This window comes from Hyperolius riggenbachi, chromosome 10 (genome assembly GCF_040937935.1).
Source record: "Hyperolius riggenbachi isolate aHypRig1 chromosome 10, aHypRig1.pri, whole genome shotgun sequence".
In the NCBI taxonomy this organism is placed as follows: domain Eukaryota; kingdom Metazoa; phylum Chordata; class Amphibia; order Anura; family Hyperoliidae; genus Hyperolius; species Hyperolius riggenbachi.
Genome location: NC_090655.1, coordinates 61,830,234 through 61,846,889, shown reverse-complemented (window position 1 = coordinate 61,846,889; position 16,656 = coordinate 61,830,234). Strand labels below are relative to the sequence as shown.

The 16,656-nt window shown below is 47.0% G+C and overlaps 1 long non-coding RNA gene across 1 annotated transcript in view; it reads right to left on the bottom strand.

Annotated features, from left to right (window-relative positions):
* The window catches only part of LOC137533832 (uncharacterized), a 64,722-nt gene extending 48,948 nt beyond the window's left edge, over nt 1-15,774 (bottom strand). Inside the window, exons 1-2 of the long non-coding RNA XR_011024231.1 lie at nt 15,696-15,774; nt 12,596-12,758 (exon numbers count right to left, since the gene is read on the bottom strand). This is a non-coding gene — a long non-coding RNA (uncharacterized lncRNA). The remainder of the gene's footprint in view (nt 1-12,595; nt 12,759-15,695) is intronic.
* Between the last annotated feature and the right edge of the window lie 882 nt (nt 15,775-16,656).

Genomic DNA, 16,656 nt, shown 5'->3' with positions numbered 1-16,656 from the left:
CCGTGTTACCTCTTGTCTCCTTCTGCCTCAGCTCGTCCCCCTGCCCTAGCCATGTATATGTGCCCCCACTATAGGTATCCAGGCTTAGGTGTCCCCAGTATAAGTAGCCAGCTATAGGTGGTGCCCCAGTATAGGTTCCCTCAGTATAGGTATCCAGGCATTGGTGCCCCCAGTATAGGTAGCCAGCTATAGGTGGTGCCCCAGTATAAGTAGCCAGCCATAGATGGTGCCCCAGTATAGGTAGTCTAGTGTTGACGTCCCCGGTGTAGGTAAACTGGTATAGCTGGGGCCCCAGTATAGGCCAGCAAGATACAGGTGCCCCAGTATATGTATTCAACTATAGGTGATGCCCCGGTATAGATAGCCTGGTATAGTTGCCCCAGTATAGGTAGCCTGGTATGGGTGGTGCACCAGTATAGGTTAGCCAGGTACAGGTGCCCTCAGTATAAGTAGGAAGCTATAGGTGCCACAGTATAAGTAGCCAAGTATAGGTGGTGCCCCAGTATAGGTAGTCAGGTACAGGTGGTGCCCTCAGTATAGGTAGCTAAGTATAGGTGGTTCCCCAAGTATAGGTAGCCAGGTATAATAATAATGGCAGTATTTGTATAGCGCCTTTCTCCTGTCGGACTCAAAGCGCTTGCGAGGCAGCCACTAGAGCGCACTCAGTAGGCAGTAGCAGTGTTAGGGAGACTTGCCCAAGAAACTACTTACTGAATAGGTGCTGGCTTACTGAACAGGCAGAGCCGAGATTTGAACCCAGGTCTCCTGTGTCAGAGGCAGAGCCCTTAACCATCACACAATCCAGCCACTGGTGTCCCAGTATAGATAGCTAGGTATAGGTGGTTCCAGCCCAGTATAGGTAGCCTGTAGCCAGATATAGGTGGTTCCCTAGTATAGAAAGTTTGCTGTAGCGGGCTTACTCATCTGCTCCCCACGTTCAAGCGCTGATGCCACTCTTCTCTCAGTGCTGGAACGCGGTGTGCTGGTTAGTTAGCCCACAGGGCCGCAGCAAGCACATGCGGCCCTTCCAGCGCTTTTGGGTGCCTAGGACCCCCAGAAGCCCTGGGCCCCTCACTGCAGTGTCAGTTGTCCCCCCCCCCCCCCCCCCCCCCCTGATGGCTGCCCTGCGTAATACTTTGGTCCAGCCACCGCTTGGTCCCTCCTATACAGCCTGGTGGCCGGCATAAGCATGGGAATCTTCATCAGGCTGTAGAAGACCAATGGGAATCCTAAGCAACAGAGAGAACTCATTGGTTCATGGAGGACCACTGAAAATTCTCTGTTGCTAGGGAGAATTGGCCTAATGCAGGCTATGGAGAGCCCCATACTCCTGCCGGCCACCAGACTGAATATGGATGGACCGATTGGCTTCAGGACAGGTGAGCGGCACTGCGGACTTGATTGATGAAGGAGCGGACAAGGAAATTTGTTGCAAGCGGATGCAAAGCGGGCGGAAAGCAACCACCGGCCCTGTGTAGTAATGCGCTAATGGTCCTAATTAGCTATTCACTTTTGTATACTACTTTGACTTATGTTGATCTGGGCTACGGTATTTGAGCCGTTCGTATTTAAATGCTTTAGTTTATTGCAACTGTGTCAAATAAGTGAAATTGAGAATTTAAATAATGAATCAGGTTAAATGTCATCAGTGACCATACAACCATACTGTAAATCTGGTACAGCATTTTGACCAATGCAGGGCATTTATTGGGATCGATTCTCTAAAGCGTGATAACAGCTATCACAGCAATTAACACGCGAGCTGCCATGCACAAAGGTTTGAACGCGAACACCATTACTTCGCGTGATAAGCAAAGGTTTGCGCGCTATCACGTGCGCTTTTCACGTGAAAAGCGCATGTGATCGCACGCAAACCTTCGCTTATCTTGCAAAGTAAAGGTTGCACCTGGCGGCTCGCGTGATAACTGCTGTGATAGCAGTTATCCTGCTTTAGAGAACCGAGCCCCTTACTGTATGTGAAGTACTCCTCCCATGTGCAGTGTTTACAGAAAAGATTGAATCATGACACATCGCTTTCAAATCCGGTGTGCAGAAGTATTGAACAGACAAAATAAAGAGCATCTGCTCCACTTGTCACAAAATGATTGCATCAATCACATGGACAGTAAAAGACTAATTTATATTTTAATAAGACTATTATATGTGCTGTTTCCTCCTCAGTATAGTTATCTTTTATACATAGTGCTGTGAAAAGTATGTGCCTGTTCTTAATGTACATTATTTTTTTTTCCCAAACTGAACGGTTCTTAATCTATTAAACATGCAGTACATAAAGGGTCTCTTAAGTTCACAAATAAAGTTATTAAAGCCCTAGTTTAGGCTTGATTTGAATACACATGGCACATCATTTTTCTTGTTTTATGTTTTTATTGAAGCACAGTTTCAAGTACAACAGTTGGATAAATTAGCACAGAAAAGTGTAAAATCTATAGCGTCCCAGTTGTTACACTATTATTGATTTATAAAGCGCCAACATATTCAGTGGCGCTGTACAAAGTAAGAAACAAACGGGGTACAAAATACAGACAATGGTATACACCAATATACAAAATACAGAGTTGGTACAAAGTACAGAACTGGTAATTACAGTGACAAAATTAATCTGAATAAATGAGTAACAAAATCCAAAAGGGTGAGAGAGCCCTGCCCTTCCAAGCTTACTGTATAATCTAAAGGAATAAGTGTGGGGGGGGGGGGGGATCAAGAGATGTGTAGTACACAATAATCATACCTAGAGGCAGTGTGTTTTAGGTTATCTTGTAGGAAGTACAAAAGGTGGTCAAAAGGTGAAATGGCCTAAGGTAGAGCATATGCTTGATGGAAAAAGTGAGTTTTGAGAGAGAGTGTTTAAAGTACACCAGAGACAGCATATTCTAAAGATTAGATACTTACCCAGGGCTTCCTCCAGCCCCATAAGGTCATCTGAGGCCCTTGCTATCCTCCCGCAGTCTGCCATTTAGCAGCTATCAGCCCCGGTAACTGTCTCAGTCGCGTCAGTCCGGGTCTACTACGCATGTATGGGAGGTCCGCGCATGCGTAGAAGACCCAGACTGGACCCAAATGAGCCAGCCTAAATCCCTTACTTTAGTGGTCCTTTAACCACCCTGGCGTTCTATTAAATCCGCCAGGGTGGCGGCGCAGCACTTTTTAAAAAAACATTTTTAAAATCATGTAGCTAGCCTAGCGGTAGCTACATGACAGCCGCTGTGTAGCGGCATCCCCCCACCCCTTCCGATCGCCTCCGGCGATCAGAGCAAACGGGAAATCCCGTTCAGAACGGGATTTCCTGTTTGGCTTCCCCCGTCAACATGGCGACGATCGGGATGAAGTCATGGCGACTGGGGGAGTCACTATACACCCCATAGCGCAGCCTGGCAGTGATCGGCCAGGCTGCGCAAGGTGTCTTGGGGGGGTCGCCCTCTAACGCGGCACGGAGCGGCGGCGATTGGCTTCTACACGCAGCTAGCAAAGTGCTAGCTGCGTGTAACAAAGCAAACCGTGTGAAAAATCGGCCCACCAGGGCCTGAGCAATCTACCACGCCGGTCATGGACGAGCTGAGCTCATCCATACCGCTCAGGTGGTTAATTAGGTTATTTGTGGACATGTTGCCGAGTGATGTCATTTGTGATCACGTAATTGCAAATTTTTATTTTGAGAATATAATTACATAATATAGCTGTTTAAAGTTAACCTAAAGCGAAAATAAAAAAAAAAGTTCAACTTCCCTGGGGCTTCATCCGGCCCCCTGCAGCCGCCGTGTGCCCGCACTGTGATTGTGTGATGCTCCAGTCACCCGCATGCACCTCTTTCAGTCAGACAACCTAGCGAGTCAGTGGCCCCTGCGCATGCCCGGTGCCGGCCGCTCACACCCTCGATAGCGCTCCGTTGCCGGGAGCGTTCTGTGCATAAGAAGTATAGATTTTCCCGTACTACACATGTGCAGAGAGTTCCCGTCCACTGGGGTGCGATAAGGAGGTGCGTAGACCGGGGCTGTGCATCCAGCTGAAAGAGGGGGCTGTGGGTGACTGGAGCATGGCAGGATCCCGGCATGAGCACAGGACAGCTGCAGGGGCTGGCAGAAGCCCCAGGGAAGTGAAACTGTTTTTTTGCCTTAGGTTTTCTTTAGGGCCCTTTTCCACAGGCGGTTGAACTGTGCGCTCAGTAAGCAGTTACCCAGCAGCAGTGAGCAGTTACCAGGCAGCTAGTAAGCAGTTGCCAGGCAGCAGCACGCAGCGGCATGCAGTTGTGAGAGTTTGACAGCCTTTTCACAGCCTATCAACTGCTCGTAGAAAAGGGCCCTTAAATGGGCCCTGAACTCTTGCACAGGACAGAAGGAAAATGGAGAGAAATGCACCCTGTATGTATTTAGAGAGTCTAGCCTGTCTAATTCCCCCTCATTTGTGTATAATCACAAGATGTAATCTGATCTCTCCCCTGTGTCACATGACTGCCTATTAGCAGAGATCGCAGATAAGCCCATTTGAAAGCCCTGGATGTTAAAGCCCCATACACATGCTGAACAGTGGTCTTTTATGCAGCACTGCATAAAAAAAAAACCCGCTGTTGAGCATGCATATGGGGCTTCACAATATGTCTGCCTCCATGAATCAGGAAGTAGTAACAATGCAGATTTATTTTAAGATTTGTATCAGCTGTAAGGTTATTATGCTGTTGTGTATCTTTTAAGCCCAATCTACACGTTACGATTCGATTACGATTCTATTTACGATCCAATTAAATCAGACATGTCCGATCAGGATTCGATTCAATTCGATTTGCCATTGCAAAACAATGGCGAATAGAGTTGAATTGAATCCCGATCGGACATGTCGGATTTAATCGAATCGTAAATAGAATCGTAATCGAATCGTATAGTGTACATTGGGCTTAGAGCAGAGAGGACTTCTGAATTCAGGTCCGCTTTAATCACCTGATTTGGAAGACATACTGATGTTATTCAGGGGACATGCTGCCTGTCATTTAAAGTGACACTTAAGGAGAAACTGTGACCAAAAATTGAACATCATCCCAATCAGTAGCTGATACCCCCATTCCCATGAGAAATCTTTTCCTTTTCACAAGCGGATCAGTGGGCTCTGTATGGCTGTTATTGTGATGAAACCCCTCCCACAGGAAACTGAGGACCAAAAAAAATGTCACCATGTGATAAATGTCAGAATGTAAAATGAGGGAGAGGAAAGATTTTACAATGGGCAAACACTGAATGACTGGCTGACATTTATACATAATTATTGTAAAAATGAAGCACTTTTTTTTAAATTACATTTTCACTGGAGTTCCTATTTAAGTGAAGAGGTAAACAAATGCATATATCCTCCTACTCCTAAAAAAATGACTTCGATATCCCAGTTTTTTTTTAGGTTTAAAAAAGCAGAATTATTGTTTTGTCTCAGCTGACTGTAAGTCTGTCTCTGTGTCTCAAGGTGTGTACGCACTACCGCTGGCAACGACGGGTCCGCCGGACCCTCCCGCTGGGCGGATGTTCAGCCAACAGTATAGTTCAGAAACAGCCTCATCAGTCTGCCTGACAGACTGTACACACGCACTACTGTCGCTGGAACGTCTGCCCAGCGGGAGGGTCCGATGGACCCGTCGTTACCGGTGGTAGTGCATGTGTACGCACCTTCAGAGTTCTAGAATACAGTATATGAACTATTGCCCTTTTTTATATCTATCCTCTCCTGGCAGAGAACTGGGCTTCCTAGAGTAAAGTAGTTTATGGCTGTAATTCCTTATCAGTAATCTCACTGGGTCCTGACTGGAAAAAAACCTGTTAAGGTGCCCATACATCAGGAGATCATGGGCAGATTTGACAAAGACAAATTTAACTCTAATCAAATCTGATTACAGATAAATTTGTCTGTTCATTGAAGCTGCCCATATACTGCAGGCGAATTCCCGTCCGATTTCAGGACTACTGTAGGGGAGTAGGCAGAAAGAGAGTTGAACTTACCTGGGGCTTCTGATGGTCCCCCGCAGACATCCTGTGCCCGCGCAGCCACTCACCGATGCTCTGGGCCCTACCTCTGGTTCACTTCCAATTTACGACTTTAAAGTCAGAAAACCACTTCGCCTGCGCAGTCCCATCCTGGCTCCCGCCACCGAGAGTGCACTGCACAGATGCAGACAGTACTGGGCCTCCGCATTACACTTCCGGTGATGTCAGCAGGAGCAAGGATGCTGCCACGCAGGCGCAGTGGTTTTCCGACTTTAAAGTTGCAAATTCTGGAAGTGAACCGGCGGCGGGGACCGGAGCATCGGTGAGTGGCTGTGCAGTCCCAGGATGTCTGCGGTGGACTGTTAGAAGCCCCAGGTAAGTTCATCTTTTTGTCCCCTACCCCCCTACAGTAGTCCTTTTAAGGGAATCGTCTTTGCCCGCCGCTGCCTGCCTAATATATAAATGTGTTCCCCCCCCCCCGTGTGTGCATTTATACATTACCTGTCCTGTAGCAGCCAGCGCGTGATGCCTGTAACCCCCGGGAGGCTCTCCATGCACACAACTGGTGCATAACGTCTGACAGAGGCCACATGGAAGGTTACGGACACAGCGCAGAGGCTGCTACAGGACAGGTAACGTATAATACAATATAATAACATTTCCATAGCGCTTTTCTCCCATAGGACTCAAAGCGCTTAGGCTCTCTCAGATTCAGTAATTGGAAGTAGGATGAAGTTTTCACACAACAAAAGTTATATTTCTGCAAATGCCAAACTGAACAGGTGGGGCTTTCAGTCTGGATTCAGGGCTCGTTTCCACTATCGCGAATCTGCATGCGTCCAACGCATGCAGATTCGCACATGTAATGCAAGTGAATGGACCTGTTTCCACTGTAGCGTTTGCGTGGTGCGTTTTTATGAGCGGTGAAAAAACGCACAAAAGAGCCAACGAATTCGCCTGCTAGTGGAATGCATGCGAATCGCCGCTAATGTATTTAATAGGGAAATCGCATGCGTTTTTTACGCGTTATTTTACGCGATTACGCATGCGATTCCGCATAGGAACCAATGTAAATTAACACAGGCAGTGACATGGTTAAAAACGCACATAGCCTAACCTATGCGAAATCGCATGCGTAATCGCGTAAAATAACGCGTAAAAAAACGCACCTGCATGCGATTTCTTCTGCGGTGGAATCCAGGCGATTCTGCACCGCTACAGTGGAAACGAGCCCTTAAACACGTCCAGGGTTATTGATTTATAAAGCGCCAGCATATTCCGTGGTGCTACCTAGGAGATGCTACCTAAGGGCTGGTTCACACTGAGACTTGCAGTGCATTACATTGTAACATAATACTCCTATACCTACATGACTGGTGGCATAGCCAAAGCTATAATACACCAGGGCACCTTCTTATAGGCTCTGATGTATACTTCTACTGCTTAATGAATTGTATGCACCTGACTTATGAAGTGCTGTGTAGGACTGTATTGCGGCTGATTTATTACACAAATGCAATATAAAGTAGAGTAATTATGCCGCCGAGAGCAACCAATCAGGGATTAACTGTCAAATAAAATAGAAATTCTGACGGATTGCTCAGGACAACTGCAACACTTTTGCATCAGTTTTCCTTGTGCTGGTCTTGACAAATCAGGCCCACTGAGTACTTACACAGTATTGAAACTGTACAGTTTAGAAGATAGTTCCTTAAAGCGTACCTGAGACCGGGGGATAGAGAACATTCATACATACCTGGGGCTTCCTCCGGCCCTCTTAAACGTGATTGCTTCCTCTCCGCCATTCTACGTCTTCTGGATCCTCTAAGTGCTTCCGTAAGTACGGCCAGTTGCGCATGCTCCCCCATTGCACTCTCGTGGCTGAGAGTGTTCTGCGACTGCATAGTACTGCACAGGCACAGAATGCTCCCAGCTATATGAGCGCGACAGGGGTGTGTGCGCGACTAAACTGGCCGAACTTATGGGAGCCTTTACGGTAAATCCAGAAGGCGGAGGATGGCAGCGAGGGACGGATCAGGCCGAAGGGGGCTGGAGGAGGCCCCAGGTATGTATGAATTTATTCTATCCCCCATCTCAGGGCCCCTTTAAGGCCAATTTGACATACAGGCCTTGATTCACTAAAGCTACCGCGGACAAACAGCCCCAGTTAATATTAGCACGAGGTCCCGTCAGCGTAGCGTGCGTTCTCAACTTATCTGCAATGCTTTTAACTTCTGCACGATGTGCTTGTAGCACAACCGCCATAATCCACTGTAGCAGCCGCACTAGCAGAGTATCGCAGTTGCACTACAAGCACATCGCGCGTCAGTTAGAAGCATCTCGCGTAAGTTAAGTGCTCACGCTTTGCTGACAGGACTGCGCGTAGCACCTGTGTGCTAATAACCCGCGCTGTTTGTGGGCAGTAGCTTTAGTGAATCAAGGCCATTGTGCAGTGCAGTCATCCTGCAGCAGGAGAGCTCAGGGTGCACCATTTCCCCAGGTATATTACACTGCGGCAAAGTGCACCAACAGGGTAATATGTGTAGTGCTTCCCCCGCGCAGTGATGTACTTCCTGCTGGACAGAAAGTACGTCACTGAAATGTCATCGCTCTGCCTATGTGCCGCACCGCTGCTGCAATCGGATTCACACTTACCGCATCACCATACACTTGCACTGTTGCGTAATCCATGCGGTAAGCACGGATCATGCGGCAATGCACTGCAGAGTTTGCGGCAACCTTGTGTCAATTTAGCTACTTCTGTCGCACTGCATCGTGTCGCTATAGTGTGCAAGTCCCCATAGACTTACATTGCCCTTGTGTGGCGGTCAGGAGCCTCGCCCAGCTCTCCTCAATAAGCTCCCTCACACCTCCAGCCAGCTTCTACCTTCCCTTTTCTACATCTGGTTGCGGTGCCTGCGCTCTGCTCTCACGGTGCTTGTGAGCGCCTTGTTTCCTTCACTTCCCTCACTGCTGCCCACACGCTTCACTATTCATGTCCCTTTTGGATCCTTGGTTTGTTTTCTTGCCATTTATATTTCACTTATACTTTTGGGATTCATTCTCATCCTATTGTACACTATCCATGCTATATATATTCTTAGCAAATTGCACTTTATATGGAAGTTGCTGGCACAATTTATGCATATACAGTATTATTATTATTTAGTATTTATATAGCGCCGTCATCTTCCGCAGCGCTGTACATAGTAAAAAAAAATAAAATTATTATTTATATATATATATATATATATATATATATGTATGTATTGTGTAGTGTATGTATTGTAGTCTAGGACCAATTTAGGGGGAAGCCAATTAACATATCTGTATTTTTTTGGGATGTGGGAGGAAATCGGAGTGCCCGGAGGAAACCCACACAGACACGGGGAAAACATACAAGCTCCTTGCAGATGTTAACCTGGCTGGAATTCAAACCGGGGACCCAGCGCTGCAAGGCAAGAGCGCTAACCACTACGCCACCGTGCTGCCCATTGCATTGTACTTTCAATAGGGTTTGAACCATATGTTGGCTACCATGGAGTCATAGGACCATGTATCACATTTATCTGTATTTATTGGAATGATCAATATTATCATTATTTGTTGATACTCGTTTTCAGTGCTACTTTTAATGTACCTGGCTTTTAAGTGTTTATGTGCTTTTGTTTGTATTAATAAAGACCGATTCGTGTTCTAATTAGATATTCGTGAGTGGTGCGGTACTTTTTAGGATCATCTTGTCCTTTAGGGCCAGTTTCCACTAGTGCGGTGTGATTTCTTTGCGAAAAACGCATAAATGAATTTGCATGCAGATGCAAATTCGCATGCGTTTGTGTATTTTTGTAAGTATGCGATTTTAACCATGTCAGTGCCTGTGTGATTTTACATGAAAACGTAAGTGAATTCGCCTGGAAAATTGGCATAGCAAAAACGCAATACGAATTCCTATTAAATACATTACATGCAAATCGCAAGTAGTGTGCGGTGTGCAAATTCTGAGGGCTTTGCTGTGCAGATTTTTCCTGCACAGCAAAACGCTCAGTTTTCCTGACAAGCGGAAACAGGCCCATTTACTTGTATTGGTTATGCGAATCTGCATGCAGAAAATGCATGCGAATTCGCGCTAGTAGAAACGGGCCCTAAGTCTAAGTTTCCACTAGTGCGGTGCGATTCCATTGTGGTAAACGCGAAAACGAATTTGCATGCGGATGCGAATTCATACGCGTTTGTATGCAAATTTTAATGCAAAAACGTGTTAAACTTTGCATCGGTTTATAAGTATAAAATTTTAACCATGTCAGTGCCTGTGTGCTTTTACATTAATTTTATGCGAAAACGCATGCGTTTTTCCTATTAATTACATTACAGGCGAATTGCACACTAGCCTTGCGGTGTACGAATTCCACTTGCTCTGCTGTGCAGATTTTTTTATGCACAGTCCACCGCACAGATTTCCTGACAAATGGAAACAGGCCCATTGACTATTATTGGGTATGCGAATCTGCATGCAGAAAACTCATGCAGATTCGCTCTAGTGGAAACAGGCCCTAAGTCGTGCTCAAGGAAGGGGTAGATTTTCCTAGCATCTCTTGCAAAGCACCTCATCCCCAGAATCATTCCCATGTGGATTGGTTAGTGAGGAGGTTGGGATTAATCCCTCTCACAGGTCACTATTCCTGCTGGCCTCTAACCATCATGGCTGGGCAGGGCCCTACTTAGCATCCCTAGTAGTGCTATGCATTTTTTTCCCCACTTTGAGCAAAAAGATAAGGGTGGAAGATAATCAGAAATTATAATAATGGTTGAGGTTGCAGTGATGTTTTGTCATATAGCAGTCTTGTAACTGCTACAGTACTACAGTACATTTTTATAAAGTGTCGGTGATGCCATTACATGTACGGTATGCTGCAGCAACTGTACACACGCCATTTCATTCATCCTTTAGCAAAACTTACTGTGATCTGATATGACCCAGATAAATGTTGCAGAACTTTTAAGAACCCAATAGCTGTTAGGTTCTGAACACATGGTACGTGTACCACCGGGTGTACAGTATAAGAATTTTTGATGCTTAAAAATGATAATATACAAATACATCTGAACAAGTATTAATAGTGAATTAAAAATCATCAAGCAATGCCAGAAACAGTCTTATGGCTCATACACACGAGCCACCGCTGTGGCAAGAGCCATAACATTTTTTTTTAAAAAAAGCAGCGACAGCTCGTCGCCAGGTCCCTCTGTGCAACAGCCGTACACACGGCGCACAGAGGGACACACAGATTCGGCGGAAGCCGTCGCCGAAGGTTCCTCCTCCCCGCCGTCCCTCCGCCGGAAGCTCCATGCATTGTGTATGGAGTTGCTGTCGCTAGTCCGCATACACACGGCGGACTAGCGACAGTTGCGTCAAAGTTGCGGCGACAGCTGTCGCCAGGCGATTGGCAAAGTCAGTCGCCTGGTGACAGCTCTGACAAGAGACGGTTCGTGGTGCGCGCCTCATACACACGGGCGACCTGTCGCCGCAACACGTGCGTGCCACGTGGTTGCGGCGACAGTTGTAGCCCGTGTGTATGAGGCTTTAGACGGGGAGAATGATAGAAAAGTATTATTTCACAATTATGGAGTACTCCTAGTACATATATCATTTCTTTTTTTTTTTTTTTTTCACCTAATTGTTCCAGTGCTGAAAACCAAAAATATATGTAATATTGGAGAGGTTCCTGAATGCACAGTTTTAACGAATGTTTAGGCTGGTTTCACAGTGGGACGTTAAAGTCCCACGTTACAGCAGCCAGTAACGCAGCCTAAGTCACAGCACTGTAAAATCAATGTGCTGTTCACAGTGCACACCTTGCGTTAGGGTATAACGCTGCACGTTAAATGAAAGTGCAGCATGCTGTACGTTATACCCCTGTAGAGCTGCGTTAGACTGCTTGCACATGCTCAGTGACTAACCACATGGCTAATTAATATTCACTGCACTGTGGTGACTCCTGGTGGGACTTGTAGTGTTGTCCGGATCATGAATGAATCGTTCATTTGATCCGGATCTTTTTTGTGAGTCGAATCATCCGGATCATCACAATGAAAGATTCGGTTCACAGTGGATGTCTGTCTGGAAGGAACAGGAACATACAGAATGTACAGTGCAGGGAAAGTCCTGTCCTGCTAGTCATTTCACCCCCAGTCTGCTTCCCTAGTAAATTGATTCAAATGATTCGGTTCAAAGATCCGGATCTTTTTAATGATCCGATTCGAATGATCCGAATCCTTAAAAAGATCTGTACTTCCCATCACTATCCTGGAGCGGCTGCTTTGACCGCCATATAACGCGGCTCACTCTGACGTCCAACAAGGAATGCAGCCCCCAAAGTAAACAGTGTTTTTCCCTTTTTCACAATATATGCAGCCATGTGCTGCCAGATACTAGAATGAGGTAGCTATACACCCCACAATACCAGAATACAGCAGCCATACATCCCAGACATTACAATTGAGCAGCTTTGTTTCCCAGTCCCCAGACACCAAAATTAACTAGCCATGTGCCCCCAGGTATCAGAATGAAGGAACTATGTGCCCCAGATGCAGTATTTAGGTATTCACATACCCACCTGATACCACATCTAAGTAGCCGAGTTCGGTAGTCACGTGCCTTAGAAGTAAGAAGTCATTTGCCCCTTGAGAATGAAGTTCTTCCAGTCATTGCAAAGTAAACAGCAGGCGGAGTGTGCTGGACTTGTTCAGTCATGTGTTTGAGCCTCCCAATATTTCCAGCTGTAATGAGATGACACAACATAATTATTTCCCATTGGCATGTTAAATCAATGTTACATGCTGGCAGCATTGCCATGGTGCAGTGACTGGACAGGAGAAGGATGAATGCACTTGCAAGGCAGGTGCATTCTGGGAGCATTGCCATGGTGCAGTGACTGGACAGGAGAAGGATGAATGTGCTGGCAGGGCAGGTGCATGGTGCTTGAAAGTGGACCAATCAAATTCCACCTTCATGAGATTGGATTGGCCCATTTTCAAGCTGCATACATTTACAATTGATTCACACTTTGCAAAAGCCTACATCAACTAGCAAGTATTGCACCTCATTGACCATCCCTAGTCTACATTGCAGACTATTTCCAGCTATGTGCTTCATTAGGACCCACACCTTAATTTTTAACCCGAATCCATACTTAAAGAGACTCTGTAACAAATGTTTGAGCCTTATTTCTTCTGTCCTATAAGTTCCTATTACTGTTCTATTGTGGTCTGTCTTACTGCATCCTTTCCTACTTGCACTGTCTCTGTAATAAATCTTATCTCCTCTGTGGTTTCTGTCGGGTTGAGGCTGGAATGTGTGGAATGTGCAGCACTGCTTGTCATTGGCAGAAGCTTTACACACCCCCTCCAAGCTCTGCATCAGTCACACAGTAAGCTGTTCTCAGCCTATGATACTCTGGTTAGAAGCCAGTCTATTGTTTGTAAACACTGCCTAAAACTGTTAATTACAAACCAGGATTGCAGCAGGGATTGGCAGAAACAGCACAAAGGGGCCCAGGAGAACATAAGGAATAGAATGGTATGCTTTTTACTGTAAGAATTTTAGAGTACAGATTCTCTTTAAGTCGAAACACTGTTCCCCCTCTGTCCCCTGTGCCCCCTTTAACCACAGTGTCCCCCGCTGTGCCACCTACTGCATGTCGAGGTGCACCCCGTGGAGTCACATATAAGCATGGTGGTGGTAAAATGAGATGGATTTTGGCTGACAGGTAACACCATCGCATGTCAAATGTGACTTGTGTGGCGTTCACAAACGCTTCCATCCAGCTGCATGTAATTGCAACCAAATGGCACTTGTGTCCAGCAGCCAGGAGGCTGAACTGTGCGACAAATGGGAACTTCAGCCGCCTGTGAAAAACAGGCCTAATAAGGGCGCATACAGACATCCAATTTCACCAAACTCGCCAGCTTCCATCCCCCTTCCTGTTTCTCATCTTCCTTTGGGCTCTGGTATTCTTTAAACAGGATATCCCCAGCCAGAGGCGTCCCAGCCACCAGGCAAGGACAAACGGTGGCCTGGAGCGCTGGGTGGGGGAGGCGCACTGCCACGGGTGGAGGACGAGGGGAAGTGCCCACCTTACCCCGCCAGACTGTGCGACCCCTGTAGTGAACTGGCTGCGGCGTCTACTAGACTCCGCACCAGTTCATCCCCGCAGCTCACTGTTACAGCCTGCATAGTCTTCCGGCAGGTAGAGCAGGGCTACGGGAAGATGGCGTCTGAAGCCCTGTACTGGAGACTATTTGTGTCTCCAGTACAGGGCTTCGGACGCCATCTTCTTGTAGCCCTGCTCTGCCCGTCAGTGCAGAACTTTCGGAGGCTGGCTGCGCTGCTGCAGGAAGATCGTCGGGGGAGCTTCGCCCAGGGAGAGGAGTCTTCTACAGGTGAGTAAATGCTTTTCTTTTTGCAGGTAATTAGACATTTTTAGTGAAACGCTGGCCGCATTAGGATAATTTTCTGGTGAACGCAGGCCACATTACGATTATTTTCTGGTGAATGCAGGCCACATTACGATTATTTTCTGGTGAACGCTGGCCACATTACGAATATTTTCTGGTGAACGCTGGCCACATTACGAATATTTTCTGGTGAACGCTGGCCACATTACAATTATTTTCTGGTAAACGCTGGCCACATTACGAATATTTTCTGGTGAACGCTGGCCACATTACGATTATTTTCTGGTGAACGCTGGCCACATTACGATTATTTTCTGGTGAACGCTGGCCACATACGATTATTTTCTGGTGACCGCTGGCCACAGACGATTATTTTCTGGTGACCGCTGGCCACAGACGATTATTTTCTGGTGCACGCTGGCCACAGACGATTATTTTCTGGTGAACGCTGGCCACATTACGAATATTTTCTGGTGCACGCTGGCCACATTACGAATATTTTCTGGTGAACGCTGGCCACAGATGATTATTTTCTGGTGAACGCTGGCCACAGACGATTATTTTCTGGTGAACGCTGGCCACAGACGATTATTTTCTGGTGAACGCTGGCCACAGACGATTATTTTCTGGTGAACGCTGGCCACAGACAATTATTTTCTGGTGAACGCTGGCCAGACGATTATTTTCTGGTGAAGGCTGCCCACATTAAGATTTTTTATGGTGAATCATTGCGCCGTTATAATTTTTTTATGGTGAATCATTGCTGCGTTATGATTGTTTTATGGTTGAAAGATTGGGTGTGTGGGATGGCAGGGCGCCACAGGTTTCCTCGCATGGAGTGACAAAAATGGCTAGAGACGCCCCTGTCCCCAGCATATCACGCCTTGCTAAGAAGAATTGCTGATATCTTATGGCTCAGCAGCTATACAAATGGGATCTGAGGGCTGCTTTGTGGTACAGCTGAACCAGCATTGATTATACTGGGGTACAGGGGAAATAAAAGCCCAGTAGAGATGGAGGTGAGCTCAGAGTTAGATAGCCCTCCTATAAGCTGAAGTGGACTGTGTTATCAGTGTAAGGCTAGTCCAGCAGAATGAGAAGTCCCCAGTAACAGCATAAACGTATTGTACACCTAGTTGCAGAAACAAATAAAAAGCTGTGCTTCCCATTTACACAGACAGGCAATATACAGTATGATATGCCTAGTATATAACATCGATCACAGTATACTGTAGTACGCAATGTTATTGTATACATTACATATAGGAGAGCGAGATTCACAACTCTACGTCACCAGCGCGAGGCATCTACAGCAGCAGCGGCACGAGACACACAGACCTCGCGGACACAGCACGCTCGAGCGATTCCCAGCCGGAGGAGAAGGAGGAGTCTCCGCTCTGCACAGCTGAGGAGGAAGAGAGTCCGCTCTCTGGAGGCATCACACTGAGCAGCCAGGATCCAGGAGCCCGTATGTAAGCCGGCAGCATTGTTTTCGGAGCTCCCTCTTGTGGCCGGTACTGTAAAATGTCCATTGCACTTGTGTGTGGAGCTCCCCTGTGTGGCCGCTATAGAAAGTCTTGATGTAAATAGATGCGGTTAGGACTCGGAGCCAGTTCTATGGGAGTGCCGTGAGAACCTGTGTGTGTATATTGGTAGTCTGGGGAATCCCGTAGTTAGGCTCCTGGAAGGGACAGGGCTGCTAGAAGGGACAAGGCTGCTAGAAATGGATGCAGGTGGCTAGGCTGCTGGAAGGGACAGGGCTGCTGTAATGGATGCAGGTGGCTGCAGACTGAGCTGCACGTGATCAGGGGCGCTGCTGCTGCACATGGCAGGCTGCTTAGGTAAACACAGTGCAATAGGGGGTTTACTCATCAAAGCAAGGTGACTGCTGGTGCTGGGTACATCAGTGACTGTAGGGAAGGCCTGTGTTGGTGGGGTGGGTCACTGCGGGGAAGAAGTACTGTCCACAGCAGGCTGCCTGTGTTGCTCATACCAACCCCGGCACTACAGGTGATAGGAGCCTTCCAAGCTTCCTGATACTGCCTCTGTAGTATGGCTGCAGGGCCCTCCCACTGAGCAGACAGGTGTGCTCTCCCCACCAGCCAGCAGCTCATACTGGTACTACTTTATCTAATCTACTATATGATAACATGATGCATGTATGTGGCACAGTATCAGTCAGTGTCAGTGCCGAGATGCTGCCCATAGCAACCGCATCAGT